Raw genomic sequence first — 10,444 nt, 5'->3', positions numbered from 1 at the left:
AACTACTATCCAACTCAAGAGAGAGATTCAAACCAGGGTTGCCCATGCCAAGATCTGATGTTTAGACCACTGAGCCACTAATGCTTTTACACTTACAACTCTTTGTTTGGTAATTTTGTCTTTTTTATTCATTGAAAACTTCTATGTTGCGCAAGATTAGAACCAGAATTGCCCATGCCAAGAACAGACGTTCAGACCACTTCACCACTGGCAATTTCACGTTTACTAAGCTTTTTTTTTGGCAATTTTGTCTTCTTTATTAATTGAAAAACCAGTGAAACTAAGCTATTTTTTCACCTCAAGAGAGAGATTCAAACCAGGGTCGCCCATGCCAAGAACTGATGTTCAGACCGCTGCTCCACTGGGACTTTCACACTTACTTTGGTCATTTTGTCTTTTTTATTTATTGAAAACTTATTCTATCTTGAGCATGATTTGAACCAGAATTGTCCACGTCAAGAACTGACGTTCAGATCACTTCGCCACTGGCACTTTGCCATTTTTTTTGCTTGTTGTGGTAATTTTGTCTACTTTATTAATTGAAAAACTAAACTATTTTTTCACCTCAAGAGAGAGATTCAAACTCAGATTGCCCACACCAAGTGCTGATGTTTAGACTGCTGCTCCACTTGTCCTTTCACGCTTGCTTGCTTTTTTTTTTTTTGGTTGCAATTTTGTATTTTTCATTCATTAAAAAACAGTGAAATTAAACTTATCCTATCTTGAAGGAGATTCGAACCAGGATTGTCTGTGTCAAGAACTAATGTTCAGACCGCTGCGCCACTGGCACATCCACAGATCACTCTTTTTTGTTGTAGTTTTGTCTGATTTATTCAGTCAAATACAAAGTAAAAATGTTTTTAAGAGTGAGATTCAAGCCAGGAATCTCCACATCAAGGAGTGACATTCAAGCCACTGGTCTTTCTTCTGTCATGGGTGTTTTCTGTAGAAGTTTGTCTTAGATTTTGTCTTAAACCCACAATACCTTGCAAACACAGAGAACAACCACAGCTAACTGAAAGCCTCATGTGATCTTGGTCTGTCAACTACTGTAGTTAGTTTCTATAACAACCAAACATCCTCAAACTCCTTAGCCTGGGAAAACCCAGACAAACTTACAGCAAATCTAAATTTGCTGTAAGTTTGTCTGGGTTTTCCCAGGCTAAGGAGTTTGAGGATGTTTGGTTGTAGAGCATGTCTGCATGTCAGTCTGGCCAAGAGCCCATTCAAGCCCATTTCCAATCTTTCCAAATCTTGGCACCAATAACAAACCTTGAGGCGGGCTTTACACGATGATGATCACTCTGATTGGTTTTAGGTCTATTCAATTGCGCCTAGAGGCATTTGAGCGACGTCCGTTGGTGACGCCCCTTTGGAAATGGGATGTGAATGACACTCTCAGTTACGACTATGGCTACAAACTCCTCAGAGAGTCTCATGAACTCCTGACTGAAGCTCTTCTCATCTTCTCTGAAACTCATGATGTTTGATGAGCCTTAAAGCTAATTTATTTATTCAGGATGAATAATATTCACTGTTTTTTGACCTGTGTCATGAATTGATCTTCAGTTTTGTTGGTTTGCTGCTGTTGCTCTTACAGCTCATTTCTCTCAGGTAACTATTTAGAGACTCATTTGAGCTGAGTTATGATTTATTCATTCAAGAATCACTCAAAAGAAACACACCAGAAGATCCCATTAGCTCAGAGAGATGATATATTTGAGTTTCATGTCTTCAACACAATGACATGTGAGATCTTATGGATATGGATATTTTTTTCAGACACCATTTATGATCATGTTATATTTATTAAAAACACAGACTCCTACAGCTTGGGACCTAGTGACATTTATCAATCCTCAAAGATAAAATAGTGATACAGTTCTGTTTAATATGAGGATTTTTCAAACTTTATTTGTTCAATAGACATCTGGTATAATATAGTGTAATATATTTATCAGTATGATTACATATTTCTGAATGTTACATTTTTCTATTTTGATCTCATGTTGACTTTAATACTGCAGTACTTAGAACAACAGGAGCAGATTATGAAAGACTACTTTTTTATAACCATCTAATCACACAGAAGAATCGGTGTCACCTGATCATCTGTTTGACGTGGCAACTGCATTAACTAAAGTAATACAAACATTTCAGGTGTGGCACTGATGACACATTACAAACACCCGATTTACAGCTTTTAAAAGCATCAAGCATCCATTTTAATATCAGACATATTTAATGACCATCTTATGCAGTCGCATTGAAACATAAAAGTGAAATATCGCAGATGTTTTGGTTCTGGTGTGAAGTTTCACCACAGTTAGACTCCAGAACTCTCAAGGCTTTCCAGTCCTTGGCAGAGTTTGATTTTAAGAACTCAAATGCTGTAAATCTAAACAGGAGATGTTCCTCAAGCTCCACTGAGCGTCAAAACATCCTACTCCCTTTCCTCCTTTGAGCAGAGGTCAGAGGTCAAAGGCTTTAGCAAATCTTGGACAGAATGGTCTCTCAGGCTAGAGCAGTGAATCCAGTCAAACAGCTCCTGTTACACTGAAAGAAAAAGAGATTTGTTTATCCATAGGCCGCTGTGGACATGACACTCAGCGGTAGAGTGTGTATAGGTTTGTGTTTTTTCTTCTAAGTACTCGACATGATCATAACAACCATGTAAAATCTCCTCACCAGGGCCGGATCTACTATACGGGCAAGCTGGGCACGTGCCCAGGGGCCCTTGCGCAGAGAGGGGCCCTCCGTGGTCGGAGTTTTTTTTTTTTTTTTTTTTTTTTGTGCCACGTACGCTGCTACATAAAAATAGTATACACAGGCTTGGCCTCGATCTTGATAATTATCCAATCAGAATAAAAAAAAAAGTGTATATTACATTATATGATCTCTTATTCATGCAAATGCTATTAAACAATTAATGTGCGACAAGACAAAAATGTGACTGTGACACACACACAGATACAGAAAGACGCGCGCGTGCTCCAGTATCGTGCGCACAGACAACACGCCAGAATACAGTTATCTTTCGAGCTTGAACTTACAATAACACACACAATTATGTCAAAATGTCTGTTCTGTCGAGTATCTTCATAACATAAGAGCTGTCTTAAGATGAATGTGAAGAGTTGTGAGAGAATGAGGCGCGTGTGAGATCAGCGTCCCTGTCAGCTGCAGCTCGTCTTAAAGAGACAGCAGCAAATTAAGCTTTCTGTCAGTACAGTTAATCAAAGAACAAAAAGAACAGAGAAAATTACTCACTGCTGTTGACTAAAGTTTTTTTTTTTTTTTTTTTTTTTGCTATAATAAGGATTAGTCTATATTTAATTTATAATTTATGCAGTGCAGTTTGATAACTTTATTCAATTTCGGTATATGTCCTAGGTCTACCTGTTAGTCAGGCACAGGTAAATATGACATTTATTTTTAACGCTTGTATTATTGAGACAAATAACAATATTTAATTTTTAAAAAATATTATTTTAATTTGAAAACACTGTGCATTCAGTTGTTGTTTCTAGTTTGAGTTGAGAAATAGGCTACACATTTCAGCATTATCACTAATCTGTGTGTGCATTTTACTTGAGAAATAAGCAAGTTAACTCATGAAACCATTTGTTTACTATATTGCAATCACATATCACAATATTGACCTCAATAATCACAATATGACATTTTCCCCAAATCGGGCAGCCCTACTTTTCAGAAAAATTTACTTTTTTATCATTGTCTTGTGAACTAGTCATTCAGCTTTTGATCAATAGTGATTGGCATGTTAAATCCCACACCTGGTAGGGCCACCTCTGTGTCTGTGTCTGTGTCTGTCTGTCTGTCTGTGTGTGTGTGTGTGTGTGTGTGTGTGTGTGTGTGTGTGTGCGTGCGTGCGTGCGTGCGTGCGTGCGTGCGTGCGTGCGTGCGTGCGTGCGTGCGTGCGTGCGTGCCTGCGTGCGTGCGTGCGTGCGTGCGTGCGTGCGTGCGTGCGTTCCTTTGGAGGGTGTGGTTGTCAGGTAGGGGAGGGGGGGGCATGAGCTTCAGTGCCCAGGGGCCCCTGGGGGTACTAATCCAGCCTTGCTCCTCACACTCACCAGGTTCCAGCAGAGAGATGTATCTTCATGTCTGAAATGACACAAATTAATCAAAGAAGAGTTGTGTTCAAGTCAATTGTCTGTATAAACTGCATTTATAATGTACAGTTCAATAAACAAATAGATCTGAACAAAAATTTCATGTTGAACTCTCTCTTTAGATGTCATGATTTTTCATAATGCTATTATCATCCACCTGGTCTATTCATATATGTCTAATACTCACGCTTTGAAACATCTTGATGTGCAATATCAGGCTCCAGAGAGTTCTGGAAGATCTTTGGGAAGCATCTGGACTGATTTGCTGAAATGTTAAAGAAAATGTTTCCATTAAGGCCCTGTTTACACCTGGTATTAAGATCGGATCCCAAGGGGACGACGCTAAATACCGGTGTAAACGGGGTCTAGAACGTTTTTAGCTTGCCCACTTTCGACCACTTCCAGAGGTAGTTGAAAACACATTCGACGGATTGCTTTCGTAGTGTAAACGCTTATGTGGTCGAATGCGTTCAAACAGCCAAAAAAAGACCATCTACTCTCCGCCTACTGATCTAATGCGAAAAACATTACTGGTAACGTGCTAGCCAAATGGGATTTAAACTTTGTCAGCTGAAGACCCAAGATTGGCTTGATCCGATTGACCAAAACACGTAGGTTTAAACAGGCCTAAGTGATAAAAACAGATGAAAGACATGGGGAGAAAGTGATTTGTGGTTCTGGTCTTCCTAAGGTTGGCTTTCAGTTGAAACACATTTTTCTGAGTTCCAGCTAAATGCTCCCGAAAACTCCCTGAAACACAAACAGAGACACTAAACAAACACCTAACAGACTCAAACTCACATCAGCGTCTGATTCTCCAACATGATGGTCTGATAACGTTTGTTCAGAAGATAACAGCACGTTCTCACCTGGACAGAGGGAGGCAGGTAAAATCTGAGAATCCCTTGCGATGATCTTCCTTAGATTCCTTTAGAAGATTTTCAGGATCTTGGGATGGATCGGGGAGAGGACAGAGGTTGACTGTTAATTCTTCACCTACCTCTTGACTGTCCATCCTCCTTGTGTTTCTGTGACAAAACAAATGTGCACTTGAAACAACAACTCACATCTGCAACACTTTATCTACAAGTATATGTGAAGAACATTTATTGGTGCTGAATGCATTTTTATAATCCACCAGGTAAAAATAAGTCATCACATCTTGACTGTTCCTGCACGTCCCAACTTCCAAAACTTCAGAACACAAATAGTGTTCTTTTTCCACATAACTGATTTCCTTATTATCTGATGTATTCACGGACTGATGACTTTGTTTGGGTTCCATAAAACAGAAAGTGTGTTTGAGACTTCTTCTTCAGGGAGACAAACCTTGGCCTGGCCAAATGGAGCATTTTCCAAACCTTGATGAATTTCAAAAGAAAATGATCTGGCAGAGATATAATAAAGGGAGCTGAGAAAGAATTGAAGTTCAGAAACAGACAGACCTCAAACCATTAAAAGAAAACCAATGGCATAAGCAACATAATAGTGTGCCATAAGCTCCATAATTCCTTATTTTGTACATTCTGGGATTTTTTGATTTTAGGGAGAAAAAGTCCCATGCAAGTTTATGTGAATTACGGCAAAGAGACCTTTTTGACTTATTTGAAAGTTGATCATTCACTAAATAAGATTCACTGGAACTCCTTAATATTAACTAGACTGATATCACTCTTAAAGGAGAACTCCGGGCTATTTTTAAGTTAATCTTGATCGTTATACCTTTGTGAGTACTGTCTATAGAAAAAAAAAAAAGAACCGGATTGGTGAATGCCCAGAGCTCCCACTCAGCTAAAACGGCAGTTATGGGGGCCATATACATAAAGAGTGTCTTTGTGCTTCTTAAAGGGTCATGAAACCCTAAACCAAATTTTCTGAGATTTTAACATAGGTATGTGTGTTGAACACCACTGAAGACAATGTTAGCATCTGTTAGATTTAATAGTAGGGGGAAAATGGTTAAATTTTAGTTTTTTTTGCGCTATTTTCATCTTCCGGGTTTAAAATCTTCATCGTGTCCATGTCACAGCCGAGCACAATAGTACTTTGATGACTCATCGGTGTCTCATAATTATTCATGACTGAGTTTTCTTATCCAATGAGAAGACACTTTCTCTTAATTATTCATGACACCACGTGGAACTTTCCGATGACAGACAAGACATATCAAACTGTGATATCGCGTACTAGATGACAGAGGCAATGATGGGACGCGCGTTTGTTTTCGTGGTGCAAAAGTTCCAGTGCATCTTTCCCCGCGATGCTGCCCGGGCTGGACTCTGGCTGAGGGCGGTTGGTTGGCCATCAACCACGGACACATCTAAACTGTGTGTGTGTAGCAACCATTCAACTGAAGAATGATGGACTTCGGCCTTGTACAGCAATGCAGGTTTCGTCTTGCGAGTGGCGGTCCCGAGGACTTTTCTATTGCTTCAGAGGTGTGTGTGTGTCTAAAATGTAACCCTGACCGTTTTACTTGCCTTTTGTTAAATAATCAGTCGTTATATAGATATTTCGATAATACCTCAATTGTATGGAACGTATGCTTAATTTGTGCAAATTTCTATGTCACTGTCCAATCTTTATTATGGGGTTCAGGGGGCGCGTAGATCTAGGATATGTACAGAACGTTTTTTTTTAAGCGAAAATTTATTATTTTCAAATATATGCATTTATAGTGTGTATAGAAACAAATATATATTTTATAATGACATAATTATACATATGCATGTACATTTATATGTTTTAAATAGAATTATGATTAGCTAATATATGTAGCAGTGCATTCAGTTACTTTTGAAAGGACAAAAATAAGGTGTCAGTGTATTTTATTAGACTTTAACTTTGCTAGCTATAAAAAAAATCAAGCATTTCCTCACGTTTTACCACTGATTTTTAGTGACAGTCGATATGCATGGGCCACTGGCGATGACAGTTCCCCCCCTCTCCCCTGCCGTGCCACACCACACCCACTCCCCTCCCTTCTTCTCACAGCCACCACGCCCATTTAAGTTGCATTTTTCAAAAAGATTGTGAGCTAGACTTGAGCTGAAAGAGGGGGGTTTCATGACCCTTTAACAGACACAAAATGCAATTAAAATGTAATCTTTAGTGTGTAGTACTTGTATGGGAGTTTGCACATCAAGTTGAAGTAGAACTAGCCACAACTGCAGAATCTCGAGGTCATGGAAAGGAAGACGATGAAAATTTAAGTTCTTGTATTTTCGCATTCTGTTGCCACAATTTGGAATGGCACAAACGTGAACCATTTCTTCATCACTCTTCACACACTACGCTCCTCCCACCTGCACACTGCTATTTACCTTTTTCCGGCTACAACTGAGTTCCCACGGGACTTCAGTGCGAGACTACAGCTAGCCGTCTAAAACACTATTTAGGTGAATTTAAACAATGGCTAAGTTGCTAAACACATCTTGTTGTCATGTAAGGACCCTGTTCATGTTGGACAGACATTTTAATTGCATTTTGTGTCTGTTAAGAGGCACAAAGACACTTTTTATGTATATGGCCCCCATAACTGCTGTTTTAGCTGAGTGGGAGCTCTGGGCATTAGCTGTAGCAGCTCCGTGTTGCAAGCACCAATCCGGTTCGTTTTTTTTTTTTTCTATAGACAGTACTCACAAAGGTATAACGATCAAGATTAACTTAAAAATTGCCCGGAGTTCTCCTTTAAGAGTGATATCAGTCTAGTTAATATTAAGGAGTTCCAGTGAATCTTATTTAGTTCTCCTTTAATACAGCTGTTTTGATAAATCATAAAACAATATTAAGGACTTTGCCAATTTTTAACTCTACAATCATGATTCCCCTCATGAAGACATCCAAATGACTGTTGTAAATCAAATTTCACACTTTTGTTGCACAAATTAATTTTTAGGCTGTCTTAGGAAAATTGACAGAATCATATCTGCACCGAATCTCGGTGTTTATAGTTCACCACTACAATTAGATTGTAAAAAATAATTTGAACATCGTTTCAACACCTTTGTGCTTCCACATTGTTGGATGCAAAAAAAATACTGCAAACCTATGTGGTCGTATAAATGTTCTTACCTTGGACTTTTGGAGATAATAAACATTTTATACTTGTAGTGCATGTGTTCTCACTGCATATAGGCCTAGTTGATTACTTTTATATTTGTCAAAAGATCTAAAAACCTGATCTGGCACCGTTTAACACTGTTCAGTGCAGTTGTGTTCATAAAACACGTTAATTTAACTCAGTTTCTATTCAGGTGTGAGTCCTGAAAAACAATCTAATCTAAATGAAAGTTTTGCTGGTTTTAGTAATTATCTACTAGCTCTAAGGTCATCTATGTCATTCTTTCTAAACATTCACCAAATTATATTTCAGAACATTTGAATTTAAAAACAACAGTCTCTCACTTCCGGCTAAACAGAGGCAAAACTATGAAGTAACGACCAATCAAATGCTTTCTGGAACGAGAACATTCCTCCCACTTAAATTACAAACACTGCATCCGACTAAAGCCGATTCCGAAATCGCTCACTTGTTCACTCATTCGTCCGATTTGTTTATAACTGAACTGTGCGAATGTAAACGCATTAATGACTGTTAACATATTTTTAAAAAAAAATTTTCACAAACCAGGGTGCCATTTCCATTTTATTAGTTTTTTAAGTGTTCAAAACGTTTAAAATAAATAACGTGACAACGTGACATCAGATTGGAATATTGCAGGACTAGATGTTTGAATAAGGACACATTACGGATGTTAAATATTTGAGATAATAATATTTGACTAAGGCAGCATGTTTATGCTCAAATTTCCAAAAGATAATGAAAGCACGTTCTCTGAGCAATAAAGTTTCAGGATAATTATTCTCTACTAACTTTCTGCAAATGAAAACTGTAGTTTCTTTTCAAAAGCATATAAGTCAAAAGCTGAATATTTTCTCTCTGCCTTTCCTCCTTCAATGTCCGTGAACTCTTAATAAAATCATTGTGTTTGCAGTGCATTTTGCTTTATGTAACTTTATATAACAGTAACTTTTTCAGTTTTAATGAAACATAGCATGTCTGTTTTACAAGTTACATGGAAAACATGAGCTACAGTAAGAACAGCCCTTTTGTGATTGTGAGACAGCATATAATCAATAATCGATGCGTTATCAGATTAAATTTGCCCATCCCAAAATTATGGCATGATTTAAATAAGTCTGCCGTTTCATTCCTTCTGCACAAGCAAACGACCTACTCCACAGGTAAGAAGGATCTTTTCTTTCTCTGTTTTATGATCAGCTTTTATTACTTAGCCTACACTGTAAATTATACTAACATACTGTTTGTAGGCCTATAAGCAAATCTGATTGCATTGCCTGTCATTGTTTGTTTGTTGATGCGATGCACATTTAGACGTGTATGAATTTATGATACTGTTTGGGTATGTCATATAAGTCTTTAGCCTTTGTATTAATAACAGAGAATCATAATAAATAAGTAATTAATGAAACATTTTTGATTTCTTGCATTCTCTCATATTTGTCTGTTTTCTACTGTATTTTCCCCCAATCCACTGTCAGTCAAACTCCTCATTGAATCAACAGACCAAACAACAAACATTTTTCATCACACCGCATAAGATTGAGATCATAAAAATATAAGATCAATAAAATATAAGATTCTGGTTTAAAATTACCTGAGCCTTACCATGGTACTATGTGTCCTGCTTCTCCTCTGGGGTGAGTATTTAATCCGGTCTTTATTATATTTTGAGCAGCTTTGAAAAAAAAAGTTCCTCTCACAATATATGTTTATGCATGTTGAAAATGTAGTAGTATATTATGTATTTTTCTTATTATTTTATTAAGAAATCATAGATCTTTTCTAATTTTGCAAGGTGAGCACTAGTCTACAGTCTCCGTTTATTACATTTTATTTTTCAATGTTTCACATGTAAATGTTTTTCAAAGATACGTATGCTCTTCCAGTTTAGATGTAAAATAGTATTTCACTAAAAACTGAATATGTGTTCTCAGGTCTTCCCCTTTCAAGTACTACAGGCCGACTGAGAAAATTCTACTTTATCGATAAAAGAATGCTTATAAATGATGCACTAAATGCTTGTAGAAGAGACTACACTGACCTCGTCACAATCTATGATGAAAAGGAGAATAATGAGTTAGTTGATATTCTCAAAAGTGTGAATAGTGTGAGTAGTGTGAGTGGTTGGATTGGTGCCAGCAGCTGTAAATGGTCAAATGGTGATCCTGTCACATTCACCAACTACAGCGCCACTTTTAGAGAGGAAAAATGCTGTGGTGCCGTA

The 10,444-nt window shown here is 37.7% G+C and overlaps 1 long non-coding RNA gene across 1 annotated transcript; it reads right to left on the bottom strand.

The window, feature by feature from the left end:
• Positions 1–2,108: 2,108 nt before the first annotated feature.
• On the bottom strand, positions 2,109–8,268 carry LOC307157896. Its single transcript, XR_013821113.1, has 4 exons — positions 8,208–8,268; positions 4,321–4,398; positions 4,095–4,125; positions 2,109–2,556 (listed from the first exon to the last, which is right to left on the bottom strand). It is a non-coding gene; the product is annotated as an uncharacterized lncRNA (long non-coding RNA).
• Between the last annotated feature and the right edge of the window lie 2,176 nt (positions 8,269–10,444).

The sequence above is a fragment of the Squalius cephalus genome (genome assembly GCF_949319135.1).
Source record: "Squalius cephalus genome assembly, chromosome: 4".
In the NCBI taxonomy this organism is placed as follows: domain Eukaryota; kingdom Metazoa; phylum Chordata; class Actinopteri; order Cypriniformes; family Leuciscidae; genus Squalius; species Squalius cephalus.
The sequence above is the reverse complement of the archived record's forward strand: the minus strand, read 5'-3'. Positions and strand labels throughout refer to the sequence as shown.